Here is a 27,474-nt window from a genome sequence, read left to right on the forward strand (position 1 = left end):
CAACCACAAGGTTGCGGGTATGGCTGCACTGTAGGAAAAAATCCTAATATAAAAGTATTTTACTGCATTTTACAGTTTTGTTCTGTTCTTCTAGAATATTATTAAAGTTACGTAAATAGACTGTGATTTCACATTTCAAATGTAAATTAACGTTAAATCACTGTAATGTAATACAACATAATTTTCATGATTATTAAATATATCTGTCTGTACATATGCATATTTAGATTGTTAAAATACATTCACAAATGTATCATGATTTCACAAATATTTGTCCGTTATTTGAAAGATTGAACTGTTGAATTCAAATGTAATGCTATGGAAAAGTATCTAACATGATTCCTTAAAGCTTGTGTTACATCACATAAGTATTATTATCATGGCTATGTAGGGCGATCGTGGCTCAAGAGTTGGCAGTTCGCCTTGTGATCAGAAGGTTGCTAATTCGAGCCCCGGCTCGGACACTCTCGGTCATGTGTCCGTGGTCAAGACTCTTCGCCTACTGGTGAGGGGCCGATGGTGCGATATGGCAGCCTCGCCTCTGTCAGTCTGTCCCAGGGCATGCAATCCATTATTATTTAAACCAACTGTTAACTGTATATTTCTGTACATTTACGTATTATGATTCATATTGCCACATTCATTGACCTTGTTTATAGGTAATTTCATTGTTTGATCACGTTAAAATGTTCCTAATTTAATGTCTAAAAGCACTTGGAAAAGGCAGAATCCCATGTAAAATTAGCGCAACAAACTCTATTTTCATTACTGAAAATAACCATATTTTTATGGGACAGTTATTTTCTGTTATTTTACGGTTGTATTTTGGCACCCCAGCTGCCGGAATATTACCGTCTTTTGAAAATGTTTTTTTTTAACAGTGTAGAACATGTAAGAAGTCTGCATTTTCCACTTTCATTTTGAAAAATATCTCTGTCCACATAAAAACACAGAAAATTGAGACAAGAAGTCAAGAGCAACAGGTATCGGTATAATTTTCATCCATCCATTCTCTTCTATTTAGCCTTATCAGGCTTGTGGGGGGACTGGAGCCTACCCCAGCTGCCACTGGGCTAGAGGTGGGGCACACCCTAAACAGATCACCAGTCTGATGCAGGGTCAGCACAGAGAGACAGAAACAGACAACCATTCACACTCACATTCACACCTATAGGCATATTAGAGTTACCAATAAACCTAACCCCACATGTCTTAAGACTGTGGGAGAAAGCCAGAACCCAAGTGGTTCCATTTTGAAGCCTGAAGATGAACATTTTTGCCATTGGTGTTATGAAACTGAATGAGAGGTGGAGGGAGAGATTATGATTATGATAATAAGTTTGATTATGAGACTGCATGCTCATTGCTTACCGTCTTATGAGTGACAAGTCGGTAGGCCATCAGTATATCCTGGGTAATCCTTCTTTCTGACACTTTAGATGAACAAAATTTACAAAATGGGCTTAAAGCTTTAAATAACATTCCCTGCACTGAGCAACACACCGACCCCTCTGGATTAAAAACACTGGGGAGGTCTCTCCGAGCTCGGCTCTCCTGTTCTCGGCTCTCAGGCGGCAGATGCTGAGAGCCAAAGTGTTTATAGAGGTTAGAGAGCCATTTTCCCATGTGCGTGCAACCACAGATAACGCCCCCTGCTGGCCTTTAAAAAGAATGCAGGTTTAAGGCACATATTAGATTAGATTAGATTAGATTAGATAAAACTTTATTAATCCCTTGGGTGGTTTCCTCCAGGAAATTCAGTTTCCACTAGCACAGCACCAACAGAAGTTCCATGTTACAGAGTTGGACTACCAAAAATAAAATAGGGATAAATAGGATAAATAGGAATACCAGTAAAATATACCCATTGATGAGATGTAGACATCCCAAGTCTATTGCACATTTCAACTATTGTAAATCTATTGCACAGTGATTGGTCTACAGTCAAATATAAAACATATTGCACAGTGAAAAGCACTACAGTTTAGTTGTTCTCTGAGCAGACTCCTCTGGCTGTTTATGACCATATGCAGAGGATGCCCAGCATTGTCCATAATGTCCAGCAGTTTCTTTAATGTCCTCTTCTCTGCCACTGCCACCAGTGTCCAGCTTTATGCCAACCACAGAGCCAACCTTCCTGCTAGATTTTACATGTACATATAAAGTGTCGCAAAGCATAATTTAGTGTCATGTATGAGACTTATTTAGTTACATTCTGATTGTTAAAGCATCTGTCCCAAGCCAAGCATCAGTCTTTGAATAAATATGAAACTGTTTTTCATGCTTTATAAAAATTAAAAGAAAAAGAAAGAGAAAGAGTATGCAATCAGCATTAATCTCTTAATTTAAGTCTTGGTAAAATCTCCATATCAAAAGGAAATTTTTCCCACTACTATGTGGGTTCCCTTAAGATGCATCTATAAAAAAGGTTATTATCACAGTGAAGTTTTACAGTACAAGGCTGCACATTCTTGTCACATCTGATTTGAACTGAATACTGGACAAACAGAGTACGGCATTATTAAAAACATTCAAAAGTCATTAAACAAACAAGTATTTATAAAGACAATAAAAATAGCACCATATCTGGCAGTACAGACAACACTTACTGACTGGAGAAGGAAAAATCCCTGTTTTTTTTTTTTAACTATCTATCTCTCTCAGTAAGATGGCCATGAACGTCTGCATGCTCAGTGAATACATCAGGCAGCAGAAACCCAAGAAAGAGAAGGAACCATCATGGAGGGACAGGCCCCTGCATGGTATGTACCACCGGCAGATAGATGAAGTGGCTGACATCCAGAAATCCTACCAGTGGCTAGACAAAGCTGGACTGAAAGACAGCACAGAGGCACTAATCATGGCAGCACAGTAACAAGCTCTGAGCACAAGATCCATAGAGTCTGGGATTTATCACACCAGACAAGACCCCAGGGGCAGGCTGTGTAAAGATGCCCCTGAGACAATCCAGCACATAACAGCAGGGTGCACAATGCTAGCTGGCAGGGCATACATGGAACACCGTAACCAAGTGGCCAGCATAGTATACAGGAACACCTGTGCCGAATATGGCCTGGAAGTCCCGAGGTCAAACTGAGAAACACCCCCAAGGGTGGTCGAGAATGACCAAGCTGAGATCCTGTGGGACTTCCAGATACAGACGGATGGGCTAACCAACCTGACATAGTGGTGGTGGACAAACAGAGGAAGACGGGACAGTGATAGATACTGTAGTAGTGATACTGAATAACAGCAATATCAGGAAGAAGAAACACAGGAAGCTGGAGAAGTACCAAGGGCTCAGTGAAGAGCTCGAGAGGATGTGGAGGGTGAAGGTTACAGTGGTCCCAGTAGTAACTGGAGCGCTCAGTGCAGTGCCCCCCAAGCTAGGCGAGTGGCTCTAGCAGATCCCAGGAACAACATCTGAGATCTCTGTCCAGAAAAGCACAGTCCTAGGAACAGCAAAGATACTGCGCAGGGCCCTCAAGCTCCCAGGCCTCTGGTAGAGGACCTGAGCTGGAAGGATAAAGACTGCCCACAGGGGAGAGAGAGAATTTTTTTTATATATGCACTTTGATGGTCTTGACTTACTGTATGCTACACAGATAAAGCCACATACACTGGATTTGCAGTGACCTGGTGACCAGAAATAAGGCAAACCGAATGATGAAGTGACTACGGATGAAATAACCGATGGTAACAAATGGTATGATAAATCTTTTATATTTGATTAAAATTTTTATAATAGTTGTTAGATTTGGACATTTCATTTTGTTGGAATTATTGTGATTCATTGTTTACTTGTCTTAAAAAAGTTTCCTTTGAATGTCTGCAGCGGTTTCAGCACTGACTAAACCTTTTAAGCACACAAATGTCACACAATTACTAATTCAGTTGCGCTGGTTCCCAGTTAACTTTGGATTCCACTTTAATATTCTAGTTTGGATTTTCAGAGCTCTGTATGGGCAACCCCAGCATATACCAGTGCACTTACAACCCCAGCAGGTTCCCTGCCCACAAAAAACTTTCTTTTGCATAACTCATTGTCTTTATGCTTTTAATATTTTGTTCTCAAGCACTTTGTGTTATTTATGTTAAAAGGTATGGTACAAAGAAAATTTATGTTTACTTTTACTTACTTTATTTACCAAACCAAACTGACGTAGACCTGCAAACACTAGGCAATCAGACCATGCACTTTTTGTTTTAATTAAACTGTTCTCCTGAGTCTTGGAAATCAGGGAACAAAGAAAATAATCATACTCCATGACACAAAACAAAAAACTATTCACATTTTATCTCAAAAGGTATATTTTGGCCTTTTCCAAAATATGGTTAGAGTTGAGCTAGGGTGACTTAATCTGTGATGACTTCTTAAACATTTTTCCAATTTTTTGCAATTATTAATATCTAACTTGTTAATAATAATAACAAAAATAATTTCAGAGTTAACATGTTATAGCAAAACAGCACTGAGCATAGCTTTATAACTTATCAGTTATGATTTTATCTTGCACAAACTTGACTTGAGCTCAAAGACAGGCTGTCCAATTTTTTTTCCTTTTAAATAAATAACGCTGTTCAATCTTTTGTTCACACTTGCGCTTGATATTCAAGTCGACTTCTTTCAAACGATGCAGGTTTCATTCTAATTTGCTTTGCCCATGATGTTCTTTCTTCGGGTTTTTCGGCCTCATAATTAACTGTCTGCTCTTGTTGTGACTGAGAGAATAGCTCTGTATCCATCAGAGGCTCCACTTAAATTACACCTGCTGGAGGACCAGTGCCTCTGTTTGATCCGAAGGTAGAACCTATTTGACACTGTTCCTTAAAACTAGTTAAATGTTAACTCTAGGTGACAGACCCATGTCATGTGGAAGGGCTTCTCAGAACGATCCCAAGTGCCCTTTGATGCACTCATAGCGTGATAATGTAGAATGGACACCAAGCTCAAAACCTCTTTGTCCGGTTCATGTTGTGGTTCTTGGTCCTTTTGAACCTTCATTTTGTGTTTCTTGTGTTTTTTATGACCTTTTGTGTTATGGTTTATTATTCTTAGTGGGAATCCTGAGTCTATTCAATGTTAACGTTTGTACCTTTATTCTCCCCTCATGTCTTTGTGTTTAGGTGTGTTACTCCTTGTGCCTTATCTCCCTTTTCTGTGCCCACGTTCCCTTCCTTGTATGTGTCATTCCATGTTTCTATGTTTATCTCCTTAGACCTTCTTGTTTTCCCGAGCATTTGTGTCCTCCAAGTCTCTGTTGGGGAGTAATGCAATACATGTACCGGCATTACGTATTTAAAATACAAAATATGAGTAACTGTATTCCGTTACAGTTACAGTTTAAAAAGGTGGTATTCAGAATACAGTTACTTTGTTGAAATAAATGGATTACACGGTGGTCTTTTCCTGTTTCATATGTTAGGCTATGCCCTCTTTATTTTTGGTAATTCCAGACCGATGGAAACTCAAACAAAACACGCATTAAGAGGCTCTAATGCCTGTGTCTCAATCGCGCGGCCCATGTCACCTCTACTTGCGGCCCGCATAATGGCGTGAAGAAATATTATTAAAAATTATTATTCAAAAAATTATTTAATATGAAGGCAATAGGCAGAGTGTTACAGACATAACCCTAAAGTATGTAGCCTCATGGGCAGTGTAGTCCATGCTGCAGGGAGAATGGACTGCCATACCCGTCATGTGTCTGTGAGCGCCAGGGAGGGAGAAAAAGGACAGTCGAAAATTAAGAGTTGTCACCAACCAGAAATGAGAGATGGTAGCATGTAAATATAATAATAACCACTGCAGCCAAAAAGAGTGCCTGACGAGCCCAGTTATAAGTAAGCTATTAAGACTCGACTGTACACTGTGTTCATGTTTTCCTCCAATACAATACGTTCTGTTGGAGGAGCCCCTCTCTGTCTCTCGTTTGCAAAGTTGACCCAGGCAACAAAGTAAACCTAGTTTTCGGTTATGAGCCCGACACGGTACCTGACATATTAGCCAGAGGTCCCTTTGCTACGGTTCGGAGCCGCGGACCTGTTTTATATACGCGCAGAATAGTTTTCTATACGAGATCGCTGCAAAAAGTGCAGCCTTACCTAATGTCCACCCTACTGTTACTCATTTTATATTAAGATTTTAAAATCTAGTTGGTATTGGTATAGCGAGTATCCTTCTGTAATAGTAATAAATCACACAGCAATAGTAAATTCATGGAGTTGTAAAAAGCTTGATTATATATTAAGTAGAGATGGCACGATACCACTTTTTTATGTCCGATACCGATACCGATATCATGAATTTGGATATCTGCCGATACCGATATGAATCCGATATAGTGTGTTTTTAATCAATAAAACGTTTTTTTTAATATCTTGCTGCATTTTGTATAAGTTTATACTCAAGTTTAAATAAATAACAACACTAAAGCTATTCTGTTATACCTGTATGTAAAAAAAAAAAAAAAAAATACACTGCGCCCAAAATATTTCATAGTTCAGCAACACTGATCAATCTAATAAACTTAAACCTACTCAATCCTTCCTATTATGGTATTTTAAAGAGTACTTAGCAGAAATATTAAGCAACCTAACTAATAGGGTTGCAAACTCCCAGCAAAAAACAAACAAACCACCCTCCACCTCATGATGCTTAATCGATGTAATCAAATTTAATTTGATGCAGGGGGGAAAATGCACAGAAATAAATTATTTTTCAAGAATAATTAAATAGATTCAACATCTTTCTTCAACAGAATTGCAGACTGCACAGATGGTATCTTCCCAAAGGAAAAGGTACTATAGCTTACTAGGGTATATTAGACTTAACAGTTACTATATACAGTAATGGACTTCTATAGATTTTACATCAGATTAAAACTTTGGGTGTAAGAGTCAGATAATTATTTATTAAAAGCTAGACATTTTAAATGAGAATAAGAAAGAAAAGTATGTCTTTGTGCCCCCTTTTCCCTGTTCATGCCCTATCGGCCCCCCTGGCTAAACTTTGCTAGATCCGCCCCTGCACAGTTACCAGCCGTCAGCTGCGTGGAAAAAGATCCTGGTGTAGAAAGTAATATTAAATAAATTATAACAACAGCTTATCAAGCTTAAACGTGCTGCTGTTGTTCAGCCGCTGGTTTCCTCTTTCTGGTGAGAAGTGGGCCAAAAACTAAGAAGAGAGACGGACTCGCGACAGAAAAGCCGATCAGCTGATCATTAAGCAGTTTCACGATTGAAGTAGCAAAAGGAGAGAGAGAGAGAGAGAGAGAGAGGCAGTCGCTCCTAATATCTGTTGTTAAGCTTAACATGGGAATGCTTTACAGACATTCAGAGATGAACTTACACACTTGCTTTACTTCTCTCTGGGATAACTTCCTCGGAGATGAAATGCTGGTTTGCTAGTGAGGCTACAAATACACACAGCCTCTCTATCACGTGATGCATATTGCTGCGACGTGCTACGGTTATGAGCCGAGTTACGCCTTGTAGCAAGTTTTGTGAGGTGCTTTTTTGATATTTAATGGATCGGATTACATTTTTTATTTCTCACCGATATCCGATCCAGTAATTTGGGTCAGTATCGGACCGATACCGATACGTAATATCGGATCGGTCCATCTCTAATATTAAGTAATCTAAAGTATTCAGAATACATTACTCTCATCGAGTAACGTAACGGAATATGTTACAAAATACATTTTGGGGCACATATTCTGTAATCTGTAGTGGAATACACTTTAAAAGTAACCGTCCCAACACTGGTCTCTGTGTCATGTTATGTCTCCCTTCGTGTCATCATGTCTCTCTCCCGTCCTCCCTCTCATGCTTCCATGTTCGTTCTGTTCAGTTCCGCTTCCCCTGTCTCGTAAACTATAATAATGACAAAAGTTGATTTTGTTTTACGTCCTGACTTTATGTCTGTGCTAAGACTTCACTCCAGTGGGTTTGGTGCTAACCAAGGTTTGGGTTTGATAGTGTCCACCCTAACCCTTGTAACAGCAAACAAATGTCAAAGAGTATCAGACTTGATTAGAAAGGTAACATCCTATACATTCTGAATATTTGCCTATTTACCATGTGGCTTAAACCAAACCAAACTCAACACTAACTGTAAGCCATCCCATATGGAAAAGATATATATAAATCTTTGTATCTGTCTTGTGTGAAACTTGTATGAAAAGCATACAAGAGTGAAAACAGATATAAGATCCCTTGAAAAATTATATAAATGAAACTTGTATGTTTTGGATACTTACTAAAACAATATATGAAAGTAATGAGAAAGTGGCCACTTTCATGAGTAAATCATATAAGCCTTATATGATTCACTATATGAAGTAGGCCACATCTTGTGCAAGTCTTTTATAAGTTTTTTCTATTTCTTTTCTATATGGGATTCCCTGGTGGTTTGCTAAAAAATGAATGGCTGTGAAAATTCAATTTTAATTTCAGTTTTATTTATATAGCGCCAAATCACAACAACAGTTGCCTGAAAGTGCTTTAGACAAACAGAAAAAATACTCAGTGCTGTACTTTGTTCCCAACTCGTCCCATGTTGATCCCTGGACTATTAGAAATTTTGTCTTTCCCCATTGCAATTGCATTAACATCATTCTTTTTGAGTACAGTGTGAAATATTGCTGGAGATTTGGTTATACTGATTTAATATGCCTCTTTTGCATGCATTATAGATTTTCAATCATTAATTCAAATTCTTCCCAGCTTCCATAATATAACGGCTTAGTCCTGCCATCATTTACGAGGAAGTGACACCATCAAAGTTTTCTAAACAGCATGGCATAGTAAGTAGTATCTCTTCTGTATAAAATTTCAATAACATTTAAAAAAATTGGCACACCCAGGCTTTGCAAATCTCAGGTTTTCAGAAAGAGTTGCACCGTGTCTTTATTGATCTAGAAAAAGCATATTATAAGGTGCCAAGAGAGGAACTTTGGTGCTGCATAGGAAGATCAGGGGTGGCAGAGTAGTATGTGAGGGTGGTGGCGGACATGTATGAGCACAGGGAGACAGTGGTGAGGTGTGTGGTAGGAGTGACAGATGGATTCAAGGTACAGGTAGTATGGCACTAGGGATGGACTCTGAACTCCATGGACTATGATGTTTGCAGATGGCATTGTGATCTGTGTAGTGATAGGAGAGAGCCTGGAGAAGTGAAGGTATGCAGTGGAAAGAAGTGGAATGAAAGTCAGAAGCAAGACAGAATACATGTGTATGAATGAGAGAGAGACAGAGGAAAAGGTGAACATGCAGGAAAATAGTGTTGGTAGGCGAGTTTAATGGCACGAACAATCCAAAGCAACATACAGTGTCCATGAGAGGTGAGGAAGAGAGTGCAAGCAAGGTCGAGTGGGTGCAAATGACCATCAGTGATGATTTGTGACAGAAAGACAGCAGCTATGTTGTATAATTTGGAGATAGTAGCACTAACCTAAAGGCAGGAGATGGAGCGGGAGGTGCCAGAGCTAAGATTTTTCCTAGGAGTGACCAGAATGAAGAGTATTAGAAATGAGTATATCAGAGGGTGTCATGATTCTGGGTCATTTGGTCCAGCATTTTGAGTTTAGTGTTATTTGTGAGTTTCATATTATAAAGATGGTTTAATTTCAAGTTTTACAGTTTCCTTGTCTTTGCAGTTTATAGTTTGTTCTCTATTAGGTTCCCTTTGTGTCCTAGAGTCCCCCACTCATTATGCCTTGTCTTGCTTTTCAGTTTACGTGCTCTTCTCCTTGTTTTTCGTTTCATGTCTCCCCTTGTTAGAGTGAATTGTTAAATGTTGTCATTTTTATGCTTGCCAACTCTGAAAGGAATTCCACTGTCCTTCCCCCCAGATTCTCGAGGTTCTGGGTGGGGGGCTGTAGTGTTTTATTGCAGATACATCCTATCTGGAAGATCTGTTTCTTGTGATGTTGCTCCTGCTTTTATGACCCTTTGGTCAGCAGGAGGTAACACACACACACACACATTCTTACAGAAGTTCACACATATACATACAATGTCTTGCCTTAGAACCATGTGGGCGTTGCTTTGCTGTGATGTGTTTTGTGTGAACTGTCTCTCAATAAAAGGCAGCAGGAGGAGGCCAGATTTGGGGTCATTTCCGTGGTGGACACAGACGAGGCCTCCCTTGCTCAAGTAATCGATCGATTGCTGACTCTTGTTTTCTTCATGATGAATAAGTCTCTGGAATTAGCAGGGCTTGTGGAAACACAGACCCAACACCCCTGTCTGTCATGTGCATTCATTTATGTTCTCTGTGTCCTTCTCTCTCTCTCTCAACAATGTAATTGTTTTTGTCCCCTGTTCCTGTTCCTATTTCTGTTTCTTCCCTGGTCTGCGCGTTTCCTTTTTTTGTTTTGATAGTCTCTCGTACCCATGTACAGTTTTGCTTCCTCTTGTGCCATTAGGTCTATTCTTCCCAGCTGTGTTCCCCATGTGTTTTCGCTTCCCTCATCAGACCTCTGTGTAAGTGTGTGAATTTTCTGTCATTCGTTGTCAGGTCATTTGTTTACCATGTATCATGTTCCAGGTATTCATGTTTCTCAACTCCAGGTTTTCATGGTTTTAGTTTACCCAGTCTAGGTTACTGTTTAGTTTCGTTTTGGTCCGTCTTTGTCCTTTGTTTTGTATTTTTTCACCGGCCTTAAAAAATACAAAACATTTTTTTGTATTTTTTAAGGGAGGAGGCCAGGGACAGAATTAATAATTTAAATAAGCACGAATGAGCTATTGTAAATCCTATAGATTATTTGTAACAGTTAACGTACGTTTAATGTTTAATGTTGTATGTTTAATGTAGAGCTGTTGTTTTTAATTGTATTGTTTTCTTGTTTGTTTTTTGTCTTTCATGTTCATGAAAGAGTAGCAACTCTATTGCAGGAGCTAATGCAGCTCTTAATAAACTAAACTAAACTAAACTAATAATTTATGGATGTCAGAGACAGGAAGTCTTAAAAGCAGCTCATTTTTTTTATTTTAATGATTTGATTTGTTCTAATATCATGAAGGAGGTCTTTGTTTTTGTTCGGACAGTGCATTTACATTAATAAACTTTAAAAACAAACAAACAAATTATTATTGGTTTTATTGATGTGTGTGTTTGTTTTCAAAACAAAGAGAAGTAGAAGGCAGACATTTAACACAAATGGGATTTATTCTTTATACAGTGTAATTTGTGTTAATCCACTACTAAAATAACTTCTTTTTTTCTTTTTTTTTGCCTGTCCCATTTGGTTCTTTAGCCGTCAGAATTGTTGTCTGAGGACCAACATGGATACCCAATGGATTTACTTTGCCAAATGGATCATCACGGCCTTGCCGTATTGGTCCATTTGATCAACCTTTGTTGTTATTATTTATTTTATTTTATTTTATTTTCTGTTGTTACAGACGGGACAGACATGACTGAGGGATAGGAAAGGGAGAAAGAAAGATCAAGGAAAAGAAAAACAGAAGGGAAGAGGGACAGTGAGAAAGGGCACTTAAAAAGAGAAAGAAGAGAAAAAAAATCTCCTGGATCACCTGTTGAGAGAAAAAGAAGAGAAAACAAGCAAAAAAAAAACCAAGAGCAACATATTAAACACAACACCATCACGTTAATCTAGCTAAGTGTAAACAGCAGTAAATACTAAATATTGAATGTTGTTGTGCAGCACGTAGGACCGACAGCGCACAATGTGCTTGGAAATAGCAGCCAATAAAGGTGTAGTTTATGTCTATGAACAGTGAACACCCGTGTGCACACCTGTGTGGATCACCGTGCTTGTATTCAAAAGGTTTCCCCATGTAATGGTCTGCAAGAGGATGTAGAGAGCCATAGCCCTGTCCCCCAGGGCATGAAGCAGGCATGGAGGATATCCAGGCTCCAGACATCCAGAGGTCCCAGAGTGCGAGAGCCCAAGGAGGACCACCGGAGGGGCATCCGTGCCACCCTCCTGGGAAGAGCTGAGGAGAGCCCCAGATGAGGGGTCACCCAGTAGCCACAGAGCAGAAGCCAGAGGGGGCTGCAGTGGCGTGCCCGCCGGCTCTGCCGGCAGCCAGCTGTGCCAGAGTGAACCGAGCCGCAGGCCCAGAGGCCCGAGGCCCGAGGGCCCCCTTTGCCCCGGGAGAGGCCTGACCGAGCAACAGGCACCAGGCCCCGCCAAGTAGTCACCGGGAGTGAGCTGGTACATACCTGAGCGTCCAGCCCCGGACACCAAGAACCACCAACGCACCGACCCCTGAGGGCATCAGTTACCGGCAGGGAGTGTGGTGAGGGGAGATAGGCCTTTGGAGGGCTTGGGACTACTAAAAGAACTTTTGTGTTACAGCACAGCTCATGAGATCACACTGTGCTGTCCATGGTCCTGAAATTATAATATAACCTTATTAAAGAGAGTTCTTCTTTCCCAGTGTTGCCAAGTGTTCTCTCATACAGGTTGGGGTTTTCTCTCTGATAATGCAGGGACTTACCTTACAATATCAAGCACACTAAGGTGACTGCTGTGAACATACGCTTCATAAGTAAAACTGAAGTGAACTAAACAGTGATTCAGGAAGTGGCTGTGTACAGTATTTGTGAAGCAGTCCTGGTTGTTGAAATGGCATTTGTTCGTTTTTGCTTCTTTTGTAAGCTCACTTTTTGAGTCAACATTTTTCTCACTTGTAATGGCAATGATATGATTTGGTAGCAGCCGCTCAATAGCGTTTAGACGATTCTATTTACTTAGTGTTGATTGGAAAACATAAATTGTCCATCTGTGTATTTATTTTCTCAGTGTCAGTCAGACTGTGATTGCACACAGTTTAAATTCTTTTGCTCTTCTCATTCTGCACAGCAAAAGAGATCTTGATAACAGCTCGATAGTCTCTGACAAGCAGCCAGGCTCTATAAAAGCATCAACCTGTCTGTGATGTGAGCAGCAGTATGTTTAACTGGTGGCTCTTTGACTCCGCTTACCGTCTCCTCAGTGTTGTAAATTTTTTGGTCTAATGATTTTTGCTTAATTATGAGTCAAAATATGCTGGATTTTGACACGAGAGTGTGTGTACAGGGGTGTCATCAAATATAATTTACGCTGTGACTGAGATGGCTTTTATACTAGGATGCCATTAGAAAATAATCCTAGTTTATAATAATCGTATAATAATAATAATAATAATAATAATAATAATAATAATAATAATAATAATAATAATAATAATCTTACTTTTATTTATGATAGACTTAAAAACTCTTTAGTAAAAGGAATGAACAAACAATGAGGGAACACAATTAGAAGTAATTTATAGTGTTATAAAGACACATGGTGAGGTAAACAATCTAAGATGGAAGGGGAGTTGTTCCCGTGCTGTAGATTACTCTCTAGTATGAACTTTTAATACATTTATTGATATCCAGATATTCTGGTTTTATTTGACCCTGTGAGGTCTAATTCCTCATCAGTCCTGAGACATCTGATTGTAAGTTATGAAGATAAACAGCTAGTATTTTTTTTTTTTTTAAAACAAGATCTGATTTATGTTCTTTGTTAAATCATTATAGCTAGTAAGAGTCTGCCAACTGTTGTTCGACTTTCCTGAACAAGCTGTATGGGAAAAAGAAGAAGCAAGCCTCTGCAAGAACATATATGTAACCAAAAGCTCTATGAATAATCCTACATTGCAAATGTGGCTCCATGTTAAAGTTGTAGTATATACATCACCTGATGAAAGCCAAAAGTCAAAATGTGTTGATCATTGAAGTTCTACAGGTGTCCTACCGTCCTCCTCCGTGGTCCAGCAATACATCTTCTCTGTTTAGCTGGTGGAGTGATGCTGAGGTAGGTGAAATATGTTTCTGTACATGTAAGAGTCAAGAGTCTATTGGCAGTATTTTCAGCCATCTGCTGTAATCCAGTCTGGATGCAAGAAAAGCATGGACAACCTCTCAAAGTCGTTAAAACAAAGCGGTTTACCCTTTTCCAAAAGTCTTTATTGGAAAAAAAAAGACTTTGAACACAGATCTTTCAAAACAAAATAAAAACAAGGTTCCTACATGAGATTTACAGTAATATGCACAGACCTGACGTATGAAGTAATGCTCTGGAATGAAACCAGCTGGTTGGCAGCAAGTGGGAATAACAACCAAGTTTTCTGTTTGATCAGAGTGAGGAAATTTTTTGCACAGTTACTCACTTACAACACGTCTGAAGGAGTTTACCTGGGACTCAATGGCAGGCTTCAGATGCAGTTATTGGGTTTACGGATTATGTTTTTAATCCCTCTCTACAGAATTTAACTGAAATTATCATGGCCAGTGAGCAGCACTGCAATTATGGATGTGTTTAAATATTTTAAGATGAGATATTTCTACTTCAACTGGCTTAAGAAACTTTGTTTGTTTTCAGTGATTTGAAAGGTTACACTGGCTGGTGTAACATGAAAACATATGTTGCACATACAGCAACTTATGCTCCTATCCAGACAACATCTTTTTAAGGCAAGGCCCTGTATATTTCAGCAAGGTAATGTTAAACCACACTCTTCAGCTCTTACAACAGCACAACTTCATAGTAGAGGAGTCCTTGGTCTGAACCGACCGGCCAGCTGTCAAGACTTTTCACCACCTAAAAGATTCAACACATCGTGAAATAAAAAAATATGACAACGAGGACTCCCAGAGATCCCCCTATTTTTTTTTCTTAAAGTGTTACAAACATTTTGATTTTTTCTGTCGATCTACAGATAGATAACAGAAAAACAGGGAAAATACCCTGCTGTTCTTGCTTTTTTTTTTTTTTTCAATTCAGACCTAACATATGTCAAGTCATATGTCATTAAAAAATGGTATGAGCCACATCTAGCTCAGATGCACCTCGGGGGTGGACTTTGTGATAGTAATTGGACAGGCTGATTAAAACATATGGAGGCATGATGGAGCCCTTGATGATAATGCTACAGTTTGGGTAAAAGTAATGATACTGGCATTACAACTGGCTCACCGTTGGCTGGAGCTCAATCACATGGTACGATATGATGTGTTGACTGCCTTCCAGGTTCCATTATATGGTGATAGAGAGCAGATGAACCAACCAGGAGCATCTGCCAGGGTTCATTCCGCCTGTAACAGTTTGTATTTGTGCTGAAAACACTTTTTTGCCAACCACACATCATCCTCATTTGAAGGAAAAAAAGAAAACTAATACAAATTTAACATGAAGGGATCACTGATAAACTGTAAGTGTGTTTGTGGCTGATGTAGATAATGTTTTTATCTAGATTGTATTTTATTTAATATGCTCAGAAGCAGAGTCCGTTGTGCTTTCGTGGTGAAAACTGTAAAATCGGCACAGACCTTTCAAAGAATGACACATTGCATTTCTCCCTCTCAGCTCACTGTGTAATTGTCAAAGACATAATAATGACTGACTGGGATGGAATTTAATTTCCTGATTATTTTGTTATTATTATAATTACAGTATGTCCGCACAGTAAATGGATTACATTTAACATAGTGCAGCTAAGAAGCGTTACATGAGAGGCAAAAGAAGTGACCTGACATTTCTATAATGGCTTACTGTTACTCTGTGAGTCTTTTTTTTTTTTTTTCTTTTTTTCATTTATAGCGGCTGTCATTCCAGTGGCTCCTTCAGCATACAAATCCCCTTTTTTCCCCTGGAAAACTCATAATTCCTAAGCTCACTACAAAGGGTGTGAATTGAAGAAGCTGCTGTGCGTCCTTTGTGAAATTTCCCCAATCAGGAGTGGCCTAGTTTTGAAAGTCAGGAACAGTTTCTAAAACCGTTCAGTCTCCTAACTTCTAGAGATTCTTTAGGTGACTTTGAAAGAAGTCAGTTTGTACTCATGTGTTCCGAAGTATAGTTCACTCAAAGTGCTTGTTCACAGGACTTTCAGCATTTGTCATGTCATGTGTTGTGCTGTGAGCCAAGTCTCTGCAACTTTCCACCTTTTCCAGAGTCCTGTCTTTTAAGCCATCAGTGCAACATTTAATCATCACCTTGTGCTGCTGCTGTTGGTCTCTGGTATTACCGGTTTCTTGCCAGTAGGGGGCAGGAGTGATCCAGATTTGATGCTATGTGCTATCTAGTGGCTTCTATCTAATTTGGGGCAGGAGGTGTAGCAGGGAGGATGCTTTTAAGCTCCACTTCCTCTATAGACCCAGATGCATGCAGGGAAAGTCTGCTGCTCCCAAGGTCAGCCATCTGAGGACCGGCAGTGACCGCAGCTCCATCTCCTCTTCCACTGATGACCGCTGGACTAATTGGCTATAGGTTGCCTCTGCGACACTGAAAATGAAACTGAAGCGAAATGACAGCCCCTCTGGATTATCTGAGATGCAGCTTTTTAAAGGTCCCATATGGCAATTGTCACAGGCAAGGCTGTTTGAGGGGAACTCTCCATATCCTATTTCATTAGCCTTGTCTGCTGTTGTGGATGAGATGTAATGTGGTGGAAAAGTGCATCTCAACATCCCTTTCTCCGATGGTTGCTGTCATATCACCACCAGGGCAAATAAGCTTAGTCATGGGTATTGAGCTTACTCCCTCACTTGCTTTTGTGTATGCTGATTGATGGTGCGTAATCTATTAAGAGGATTTGGTGCTAGTTTGAAATTGAGGGCACAAGTGTCTGGGAATTAGCTTTCTTAATGTCAGGAAGTTCTACAGGAACAAGAGGTGAGGGCGACTTCAGTGGTGATCTGGGAGAAACTCATTAGCTGGGAAAGCTGTTTAGTACCAACAAACAGTATATGTGTCCTCAGATAAGGAAAGCATAGGGTACATTTTGATTCATTACTAAACTATAGAAGAAGTCGATATTTTATCACTCCCCAACTTCAGCATTTAGTTATGTAAGAGTGTAAGAGCCATAGAAAACAGGAACTTCTTTTATCAAACCTACCACCCCCAAAGGTCGGAACACTTCCAAATTACTACAAATGTTTCATACAATTCATAGCATATTATGCAATGTATGGCTTTATGTCCACATACAGCTTATGTAAGTGGTTAGAGTTAGTCTAAATGATCTCAAATCATTTAGACTGCTAATAGGTAATGAGGACAACGGTAGTAGGGTGGCATGGCGGTTAGCACTGTTGCCACACAGCAAGAATGTCCTGAGTTCAAGTCTACCATCAGGCCAGTGTCTTTCTGTGTTCGTCTTCTTCCTGGGTACTCTGGCTTCCCCCCGCAGTCTACGACATGCACTTAGTGGGGATAGGTTAATTGATCAGTCTAAATGGTGTACCCTGCCTCTTGCCCTATGACCGCTGGGATAGGCTCCAGCACCCCCTGCAACCCTGAAAAGGATAAGCAAATGGATGGAGCATGTACTGGTGGCATGCAGTAAGTTTCACAGAAAGGCAAGCAGATGATGTGATGCTTATAGATTCTAATCTGAAAGTGCCACCATCTGAGTCTTCACTTGGTCAACTTGCCTGTTTTACTGGACCAGACATGGTCAGAACTGCCATCCCCTCTCCATCATTGTCACACTTTTCCTTGCTTATACACTAAAGGAGCCACCAACAACCTTTTCACACTTCATCTTCTCTCAGTCAATCACACATGTTAGCCAAGGTGGTTAGCAAAAGGAAACTCATTTATTATGATGTTAAATCACTGAAGCACATCCATTTGTTGTTGCTAGGTGTTTCCATACATGTCACCACAATAAGGTTTATTTTGTCTCCCAGCACAGTCTCAAGAGTGTGAAAAAGCTACCAGGAGACAAGCCATTACATGAGAAGACCTGGCCAGGGCTGTAGAAGGGTGTAGTAATAATTAAATAATGGAATGCGGAAGAACAGAAGGAGCACTGCCGAAAACTTCCAAACTGGCCTTCACCTGCCTGTTCTTGTGCATTCTTGTAACCAAACTGTTGGAAACAGACTCCATGAGCATGGTACAAGATCCCAAAATCCTTTAGTTGGATCACTAGTCATAGCCCAAGACCATAGAGCTCCACTCGCATTCGTAAAAGAGAACACCAGAACTGGGAGATCCTGTTCTCGTCACAGAGGAGACCCCCAGGGCACATTCTCCTAAGGAGTATGCCCAAATTTCTTTGGGTATGCAAACAGGTACATGAGGTCCACACACACCACTGAGCCACATTGTGACCAAAGTTAGATCAGCCTATGATTTATATTTGAAGTTGACTGTCATTTTATTCTCAGGAGATTCATAAGAGATTTATAAGAGCAGAGATTTTCAAACTGAATATTTTGTTACTCAAGATCCAATGTGTGATTTAAGCATGCTGTTAATTTTTGGAGCAGTGCATATACATACATGTGAACAAACAAATGTGTATTTTTACTTCTTTTTTTTTTTCATTTAATACGTTCCCCAACTGCTTCTCCCGAGATTTCCTTTTTTCCGTTAACATTTTTTTGGGTGTTTTTCTGTATCCAAAGGGATGATTTGAGAAGAAAGGCTGTTATATGCTTGGCAAATTGTAAAGCCCCTTAAGGCAAATAACAAAGACTCAGTCGTTCCAAATAAAGCTGTCAGTGCCACCATTGTTTTACTTTCTATGAAGTCACTTGGCTGAAATGGTTTCTATGCAGGTAGTCGGCACTCAGAAAGCAGGATCAAAGTAACTAAGATTTTACTGTCGAGTCCCCTCACCTTTGGAGCTTGTCATACCTTATGATCGAGAGAATGCTAGTTATCAGGAAATTCTGAAGAAGAAACATAAAGAAAAGAAACAGAGCTAAGTAAGGGGTATACAGTGTCTACATAGAAAGGTGATATGCTTGAAGGGAAATTTGCTTTTCAATGATTTGTTCAACAGCAGTGTAAATAACGCCAGTTACAACTACAGCAGACTACAACATTTCACAGGTAGTACAGGAAGCTTCACTAAAAAACCTATCTGGTTGTTTTTCTGTGCCACGAGCTGTTGTGGCCTAAGGCAGGACGATACAATATGAACAATAATTAGGAAAAAATGATTTCCTTGATAAAAAAAAAAGAGCCACAGTTAACATAAAGTTGATAGAACTCAGTCCATCCATGTTTTTACAGACACCATGAAAGGCCAGTGATAATAAAAAATAGCACCCAGGCAAACTAGTCATGGAACTAGTATAGAGTTAGATGCTTGTCCAGTTAGGCTGACGCACACACAGCATAGAGAAAAAGCAGAGCAGTTAGCAGCAGCACATGTGGTAATGTGTTAGGAGAAAAAAAAAGAAAAGTACCACCAAAAATGTTAGCAAAAATCAGTCAATCAATCAATCAATCAATCAATCAATCAATCAATCAATCAATCAATCAATCAATCAATCAATCAATCAATCAGAATCAAAATAGCACATTTTAAAGACCGAAGTACACCAAAGTGCTTTCCAGTAAAATCATAATACAGATAAAAAAATCACAATATAAAATATAAATTACAGATATAAATAAAATATAAAATAATTACATAATCTAAATGCAAAGCCAGATGTAAATTACCCTAATTAGCCTTGAATGCCAGGTTAAACAAATACATTTTTAGACGTGATTTAAAAGACTGAATGGAATCTGATGCGCAAATATGAAGAGGAAGAGTATTCCATAACTTGGGTGCGGCAATGGCAAAGGCACGGTCTCCTCTGGTCTTCAGCCGAGACCTAGGTTGCACTAAGAGCAGTTGGCCCAATGATCTTAGTGCTCTCTGAGGGCTATACAGACAGAGGAGATTAGCTAGGTAGTCAGGTGCCATATTGTTTAGGATTTTATAAATAAACAATAACATTTTAAAATCAATTCGATATTTAATAGAAAGCCAATGTAAGTTGGCCAGAACAGGGGTGATAGAATCATACTTTCTAGTGCCGGTCAAGAGACGTGCTGCGGCATTTTGGACCAGCTGCAATCGCTGAAGAAGAGTAGATTGTAGGCCCAAGTAGAGAGAATTACAATAATCCAGTCTTGAAGTGATGAAAGCATGAATGAGTTTCTCCAGATCTTTGCATGGTATATAAGGTTTAGCCTTAGAAATTAGGCGTAGTTGGTGAAAGCTGGTTTTTACCACAGTAGAAACCTGTTTATCTAGTTTGAAGGAACTATCCATGAAAACTCCAAGATTCCTAGCAGCATCAGTGAGGTGATTAGCAACAGGCCCGAGTGTGCCAGTCAGTTGTCCCAGAGGCATATTTCTATCAAAAACGATAATTTCTGTCTTCTTTTCATTTAAAGTAAGAAAGTTACGTGATAACCAGGCAATCAGTGTTACACAACAAGACGGGCCAACAAATGCAGCCCAAGGCTCAAAAGACAAGGATGTCATTGAAATAAATGGTCAGAGGATTCAGTAATGTCAAGATAATTTCCCTATTCAAATTGTGCCAAAAGCACGTTTCCACAGAGGCAGGTGACACCACAAACCATAATGGAAGACCCCAGTGGTTTCTCCAGTGTAGTGACTTATCACAACAAATGAAGAAACACACTGATATCATGAATGCAATGGCCTACTTTAGTGTAAAAAATATATGATCCCAGTAAGAGCAATCAAAAATGTTGCATCTAAGAAGCAGATTAAATAGAGTGACCCTTGTTACCAACTCCCAGGCCATAAATATTTCTCTCAGATGGCACCAGCTGTATACATAGTGTAGAGAAACAGTTGAATACCCATTTCATACTTTGTACCACATTGGATTTGTGTTCAAGTCACAAATCTCATTTGAACATTTCTTTGAGACAGTGCTGTATTTCTTGTGAGGTTCTTACCTCTTTCCAGTGAATGTGTGTGAATCTATAAAAAATAAATAATAGAGTATAAAAGATTTTTTTTTATTATTATTTATATAGCCCCATTTCACAACAATGAGCTCTTATATTGTAAGGTAAAGACCATACAATATTAGAGAAAGAAATCCAACAATCACACAACTCTGTATAAGCAAGGACTTGGGAACAATGGAAAGTAAAAACTCAATTTTAACAGTTAGAAAAACCTCCAGGAGAACCACGCTCAAGGAAGCGGCAGACATGGGGGCGAAGGGAAAGAGAAGAGAGCACAGAGAAACAGGACTAAAAGACACATGATGGGAGAAAAAGCCAGAGTTAAATAATTACTCATAATTAAATATAGTAGTGGTTGATAAACGTAAAAAAGAGATGAATAAAGAAAGTACAACAGGAGGCTTTATTATTAATTATATGTAATTTATCTAAAATAAATTTTAAAAGTTTCCTAATGTCCTACAGTGATAGAAAATAAATAATATTTAAAGCAAAATTAACCTTGTGATGTCTTCATTGTGAGTTCAATTCCACCTTTCTGTGTGGAGTTTGCATGTTCTCTAAGTGTCTGTCTGGGTACTTCAGCTTCCTTCCATAGACATGCAGATTGTTGAGTTAGGTTACTTACCGATTCTAAATTGGCCCTATGTGGGAATGTTATCTGTTTCTGTCTTTTAGGCCTGCGACTGCTGCTGGGATAGGCTCCAGCCACACCCACAATCCTGAAAAGAATACGATAAGAAGGCCTGGCTTGCAGTTTCCATTCTAATTCATGTGTTCTATATGGTTGAGGTCAGGACTCTGTGAAGGCCAAGCCAAGTTCTTCCACACCAAACCCGTTCGTCCATGGACCTTGCTTTGTGCACTGGTACATAGTCATATTGCACCAGGAATGAGGTCATCTCCAAACTTTTCCCATAATGTTGGGAGCATGAAATTGTCAAAAATATCTTGGTATACTGAAGAACTAAGAGTTCCTTTCACTGAAACTAAGTGGCTGAGCCCAACTCCTGAAAAACAACTCACCATAATCCCACCCCTACACCAAACTTTACCCTTGTCACAAAGCAGTCAGACAAATACTGGTCTCCACACTACTCACCAAACCCAGACAGAAAAGCCCGATTCCTCATTCCTTCATATTGGAAATCGAAACGAAAGGGTCTAGGTAATAACGCTTTAAGGGCACGTCTTCTGTTAAAATATGATGAGAAGGGGTGACAAACTGAGAGTGAGAAATGTTCTAAAAAAAAGAGTGAGTTGTCGCTCTGCAACTCTATTTGTGAAGAAAAAAACTATGTGAAAATGTGCACACCTTATGCATCTATCCGACCATGTGCACACACATATTTTTTTAGAATAGCCTGATATGTGAGTACAGCTACAGTACATCCATTTGAAAGGCAAGGATTGAGTGGCTCAGTCTCATGCATGTACACCAAATTCTGATTGACATTCATTAGAAAGGATGGGTTTATAATTTTACTACATCCAATGCATATATACTCTGCTGCTTTTGTGCTTACACACATGTTTATGCCATCTGTTTATTGGCTGTAATATTTTTCCTGGCACACCTCCCATGAAGGTAAATCTTTTTCCAGACTCACTGACATTCGCAACCTTTTTCTAAAGACCTTAGAAAGCTCTTTAGATCTTGGCAGGATGACACTACAGACTGGAATATCAAAGAAAAAACAAACTCTAGATTTCAGAAGTACGTTGTCAGAGTAAATGTCACCACAGACTATTATCGATGTTGCAGTGCTTTGTTTAATCATTTCTGTCAAATATCTGTGTAATTTTGACTGCTACTGAATGTGGAAGTTTCACTTAATCTTTGCTATACTTTTAGTAGAACCCAAGGAGGACTGTACATGAAATATTATTTCTACCACAGGCAGCAGAGTTCTGAATGAGTTCTTGTATTATTGCCCGCATGACCAAGGCCAAGTAAGAAATACTGGGCTTATGACTTACAGCTTGCCTTCAGAAATTTGAAGAGAATTAATATTCAAAATCATCTTGATCAGACAACTCTGAGAGAAGATTTGTCATTGTTGTCCTTCTTCGTATTAGATTTCGCTTTGTTTTATGTGAAAGAGTTCTGAACTGTTGGCTTTAAAGAGTTTGGTGACCATTTGATAAGAGAGCAATGATATGATTTGGCGGTGGATTTGCCCCTTGGGAGCAGAGGCAGCAGTGACAGCTTGGAAAGGACGAGACTGTGCGTCTCAGTATGGACATGGTGAATGTCAGGCAGATGTAGAGGGAGACCCATCAAAGTGGAGCTGAATTAGTTGTTATTTATGCCTTCACACTAACTTTCCCCAAAACATTTTTGAGTGTGGCTCCTTTACGGCATATCTTATCTATGGCAACAAGATAAATCAATACTTTGAAGTTCAGTCTTAGTGTAAAAGTAATGACTATAAGAATTATTTTACAATGGCTTCTTAAAGTTTTTTTGTTATTAATCTTTGCAGCTTGGAATAGTGAGGCATAACATTGCCCAACATTAATTAATGTTAGTATTATTGATCTATATTAACTTCATTTATATAGGACTATGATGCTAATTGTGAGGCAAAGGCAGAACAGCCTATGTGTATTACTGAAGACACAGTAGGTCAGTTTATAGATGGTAAGGGTCATTTCAGTCTATAGTCTGTAATGAACATAAACAGGCAGATATTGGCTAAATAGGTTATATAATGTCAAGTTTCATGGTTGCTTATTTTGTTTTTGTAAATTTACTGGCTATTATATACAAGTTTTCTACTCTGCTTAAGGAATCAAGGCTTATTCACCTGGAAGCAGGAAACAGTTGATCACACAATTACACACAGGTGAGAGTTAATCATCCCAGGAGGCCTGACATATCCGGTTTCCCTTAGTTGTCCACCTTAAATTCAAAGTCAGTATTTGCAGTGGTTATTATCAGTATTATAGTCATGACCTTGATATCTTTCATATGTATATGATATAAAATAATACAAACAGCATCGGGGGCGATCGTGGCTCAAGAGTTGGGAGTTCGCCTTGTAACCGGAAGGTTGCTGGTTCGAGCCCCGGCTCGGACAGTCTCGGTTTTTGTGTCCTTGGGCAAGACACTTCACCTACCGCCTACTGGTGTTGGCCAGAAGGGCCGATGGCGCGATATGGCAGCCTCGCTTCTGTCAGTCTGCCCAAGGGCAGCTGTGGCTACAACTGTAGCTTGCCTCCACCAGTGTGTGAATGGGTGGATGACTGGGTGTGTAAAGCGCTTTGGGGTCCCTAGGCGGGACTTGTAAAGGCGCTATACAAATACAGGCCATTTACCATTTAGAATATTTCATTCAATTTAGTTTAATTCAATTTTATTCATATAGCGATTAGGTGACCCTGAAGCCCACTGCAGAAAGCGTTTCTTCTTCACTCACTCACTCTTTTTTCAGTCTTTGTGTGTCTGTACACCCATCCATCCATCCATCCATTCGCTTCCGCTTATCCTTTTCAGGGTCGCAGGGGGCGCTGGAGCCTATCCCAGCTGTCATAGAGTGAGGGCTAACACACAGGGACAGACAACCATTCGCACTCACATTCACTCGCACATTCACACCTAGTGGCAATTTGGATTATCCAATTAACCTATCCCCACAAGCTGTACACCACTTTGCATTTAATCATTATTTATTATTCATCTCTGGCTCTCCTCCACGTTGTTTCTTTTTTCCAGTCTCCCTCTCCTCACAGATGGCTGCCCCTCCTTTAACCTGGCTCCACTGGAGGTTTTTTCCTGTTTAAAAGGGAGTTTTTCCTTCCCACTGTTGCCAAGTGCTTCCTCATATGGAGTCATCTGATTGTTGGGATTTTCTCTCTATTGTTGTAAAGGTTTATCTTACACTATAAAGCATCTTGAGGCAACTGTTGTTGTGATTTAGTGATATATAAATAAAAAAAAGTGAATTGAATTGAAGAAAGATAGTATATTACATGTGGACATGTTTAGGGAATCTTAATGTGTTAATGGGCAACAAAGACAGCAGACTTGCATTTGAATAATTTAGGTATAACTGTTACTTTGCCACCTAAATATACACCTACAGTGCTGGACTTTTTAAAGGTCCATTTCACCCAAATGACCAATACCCTACCCAGCTCTGTTTCTGTTCATCCTACCTCTCCCTCAGTGTCACTGCAACTTCTGTTTGAAAAATGGCAGCCATGTAAGTTTGTCACCAGGAACTCTTTTCACATTACTCCTGGTTGTTTGACCTATTGTTCACAAAACTATAATAATTGGTGCAGCTTTTAGCTGACCTGAATGGCTACATCAATCGATATTATCCACACTAGTTACCACATAAGTTTTCTTTCTTTTTTTCTTGCCCCGTTTGCTAACCTTCAATTTACTATCCTTAGTCATTTTTAACAAGGGAAACAGCCATTAAAAATATTTAAACTGCTGAAAAAAAGACGTGACAGTTCAGATATCTAAAAACGAGCTAGGCATGGAAGGAAACCATTGTTTAAATGCATTTTAAGGGAATTTTCTTTCATAATTAAGCTGTCAGGGTTGTTATGTTGTATCATTATGTGGTTGCTCAGAGATATACACCAATCAATAATAATCTTTTTGTAGTAAAATTAGTTACAATTACACAATAAATGTCGTCTTCTAAAAAACATTACCCATTATTGGAAGTGAAATAAAAACGCTAATTATCATCCATTTCTACTAGAATTATCATATGTCAGAAAATGAGTGTTTACAGCTATTCCAAAGCAGAACAATTGCTTAATTAAAGTGGCAGGTGTTTAAACCTACCTGACTGTTTTAGAGAACCATAAGAAGAAAACAAAGAGAAATCATTTGTTAACGTAATGTCTTACTGTCCTGATACTGGTGGAATATATTTGTCACATTGTAATTTGCTATGTAGTTTGCTCGGGATATAGAGCCATGGATATTTCATGTAATCTTTACAGGTCAGGATGCAAACATTGTAATGGTACACTCTGGTTTCTGGAGTCCATGAGGCTTTTGGTCACTCTTGTTATTTATTTATTTTTTTCTGAAACAGGATTTTTCGTAAAGTTCTTAAGCCTTATTAGGCTTGACATTAAGAGGTAAGCTTAAGCTAATGATCAATGGTTAAACTTCTGTATGCAGTACATTTTGTTATTCTTTTCTTGAACATGATGTTACTTCAGAGTTTGATTTTTACTTTTTGACTTGGGTTTAAGTTTTAGCCATAGACTGTTTATAAAAGATGTACATAGTCAGAGAGACACAACATCATCCATTAGTTAATGATAGCCTCGAATTGAATGATTTCAGCATTGCCATGTTGGTGTTTTCATACCTGATTTGACCTGTCATAACCAGCAGGAGGAGGATCTGTCTGAGAAGACATGTTAATTAGATAACAACTCAACATACTCTGATTTACACTGGTTTCCTGATTCTAATAATGATTTCCGACCTTGGTCAAGAAAATCATCTATTACAAAATAAGCTTTGTGTTTTAGTCGACATCACTTAAAATGATAATAAACACATAAAGAAAGTGTTTATTGAGGTTTCAAAGCAAAGCAATGGAGGCCTTTTTCCTATAGATGTCTATACAACTTCAAGTCTTTTTGCAACCTGAGAAGTCACTTTATCTTGGCCATAGAAAAAGATGGGTTTAAGGCATATTTGTAGTAGCTTCATTTTTCAGACTCTTTCTTTCTTTTTTTGTTTGTGACTTAATTGTAATTTTAACATACCCTTCTGTACGTGACACGTTATGAAAGTAAACAGAAAATAAATACATGTAATTTATTAATGATCAAATGCTCAACTCGTTCTTACACATTTTAAACCTTCCACATAATGGAGAGGTTTAGATTTATATAATCACCCCAAAACAAAACAGAGGAACAGGGGATGTCTGTGTACACTGCTATGTGTCATGCATTTTCCATCAGAGTGTAACAGACTGTGAGGGGCTCTGCTTAAGGCTTTGCTCTGGATATGAAGTCATGAATATTTCATGGCTCATACCTTTACTTTTTACCGATCTCTGCTGGCAGAGCCCATTGGTTACCTTGCCACATGCAAAGTGCAGATAGACAAGAGGGAGGTTTTTTTTTTGACAGTTTGTTTGTATAGGGACATCGTAACGACAATCCAGTCTGCCTCAGCATGATGTTAATACATGAAAAGGTATGGTGACGGTGCAGTGCAGAGAAGCCAATTCACGCAGGTTGACATGCTGTTTACCGGCAAAAAAAAGCAAATATAAGGGTGTTGGCCAGATAGTCACAGAACAGAGAAACAGATGCTGTGCAGACAAAGGATTCATGTATGTCTGAGTGTCTGCCTCCAGCTTTCTCTACATGTGTTTGGAAAGGTGAAGGGAAAGAAACACTACATGCTGTGCTCAGCAGGGTGCAAACTGAGCTTCCAATACAATTCTTAGCTGTTTGCACACTTTGCAGCCTTCAACTTATTTATGAAAAACTGCACAGATCTTGTAAGGTTCAGATGACAACCCTAGTTACAGTTATGTTACTAAGTCTTTGATGTACAGAGGCTTTGCGTACGTGCAATAGCTTGCAATCTAATTAGTGAACACTGGCTGCTTACGGCACCTTAAACATATCCATCTGTGCAGAAGGAACTAGTCAAATGCCTCATGTTCAGGGAACATATGTTAAAATCATATCACATGGTAGTAATGTTCTTGGCTTC

General features: G+C 39.1%; 1 protein-coding gene across 1 annotated transcript in view; it reads right to left on the minus strand.

Annotated features, from left to right (window-relative positions):
• The window catches only part of LOC146507221 (tetraspanin-4-like), a 547,388-nt gene that overhangs the window by 107,458 nt on the left and 412,456 nt on the right, over positions 1–27,474 (minus strand). The gene's annotated exons all lie outside the window — the stretch shown is intronic.

Source organism: Neolamprologus multifasciatus, chromosome 12, assembly GCF_963576455.1.
Source record: "Neolamprologus multifasciatus chromosome 12, fNeoMul1.2, whole genome shotgun sequence".
In the NCBI taxonomy this organism is placed as follows: domain Eukaryota; kingdom Metazoa; phylum Chordata; class Actinopteri; order Cichliformes; family Cichlidae; genus Neolamprologus; species Neolamprologus multifasciatus.